The sequence below is a fragment of the Amphimedon queenslandica genome, unplaced genomic scaffold (genome assembly GCF_000090795.2).
Source record: "Amphimedon queenslandica unplaced genomic scaffold, v1.1 AMPQUscaffold_12272, whole genome shotgun sequence".
NCBI lineage: Eukaryota > Metazoa > Porifera > Demospongiae > Haplosclerida > Niphatidae > Amphimedon > Amphimedon queenslandica.
In genome coordinates this window covers 9,012-10,585 of record NW_003547490.1, presented here as the reverse complement: position 1 = coordinate 10,585, position 1,574 = coordinate 9,012, and positions in this window count along the sequence as shown.

The window sequence follows — 1,574 nt, the reverse complement described above, 5'->3', positions numbered from 1 at the left end:
GGAAAAACTTTCTTACATGTATATGGGTTTAAAATTTAGTGGCTAGGTTACTGCGAAAAAAGTTGCAGAAAGTGCCAGAAACATGTTTATGCATCAAAGAACCATTTTGAAGCAACTTTAAAAATTTGTAAAAAATCTAATTTTGACTCAAAATCTGCTCAAACTTAAAACAAGGCATTTTGAAATGATAAATATTAACAAAAGCACCAACCTGGCAATATCATGATATTTTATTAAGTATTATTTATTCTTACTCTTCCCATGTTAGTGAAGCCATGTCTCTCTGCAATCTCATTAGCAGCTTCAATTCCACCATGAACCTCAACAGCCCAGCTATCAGTAAAGACTGCTACTGCAGCTGGCCGTTGGTTCTGTGCTTTAAAGTAAGCACCGATATCAGCAGCAACAATACTGAGAGTCACAGTTATTTAACAAAAACAACGAGGCCATCTTCTATGTTTTACATGCGTAGACAGTTATTGTCACACCCACCCACTTGATTATCTTGTTGTTAATCATAACTGGTAATCACATATTCATTATTTTTGTTTCACTATAACTTTTAAACATTAAATATTTTGACAACAAAACACGAGGACATGTCCTTATTGTTGAGTGTCTCATTTACAGTATTCATGGTCATTCCTCATCTACCTACAGACTTTTTTATACATGCCACATGACAGGCATGTTGATTGTTTGTTCGAGTGTTTGTTATTGCTGTGTTTAAAGCTCATATGACTCAGTAAAATAATTATATATGCTTGTGTGGTATGTGCAAGAAAAGTTAATTCTTTCTCAAAGACAAGAGAAAAATTTATGGAGCAAGTTAAAAAATCCAATTTCAATCGAAATCAAATCATAGATATCAAATGCACAAGATAGCGTTAGAGTAGCCTGCAAATATACACCTACAAGTTCCTGATGCTATAAAAGAGATGTCCCCAGATTTCTTTGCATGCAGTTAATATTCTTTTTTCTTGTACTTGTAGAACACTGAGCAGGAATGATCCACAGTCAGTTAAAGGAGTATTTTATACCAGGAGCTGATTTCAATAGCATGTACCTTTACCCTCAGGCAATCACCAGCATCATATTAAAATTAATTAAACAATGGAGAGAAGATAATGTGAAACAATCATGATAATAGTAACAACAATAACAATAATGATAATAATAATAATAATAATAATAACAAGAGTACATGATGGGTTAGAAACCCATCATGTACTCTTGATAATAATAAATGTAATTTTTTAAATGGGCATCCCTGACAAACTAAATCAATTACCATTGGCTAGTCTCTGTTTGTGTATGTGTACATCAAATTTAAAGATAACCATTGACAGGTTTCATAAACCTGAATGTTTATGTTTGCTAAGTGCATTGGCTTTGATGTGAATTGAATACATTAACAAGAAGTAAGCAGATGAAAACTTGACTGGAAAACAACTTCGTTTTTCTGTAGTAGAAGTATGAGAATGCTTTTTTCAATAACTTTTTATATTTAGTCCACAGCAATATTCATGGTGAGTCTGTGTAGCTCAAGGAGAGGAGCTTCTGCTATGGATGGA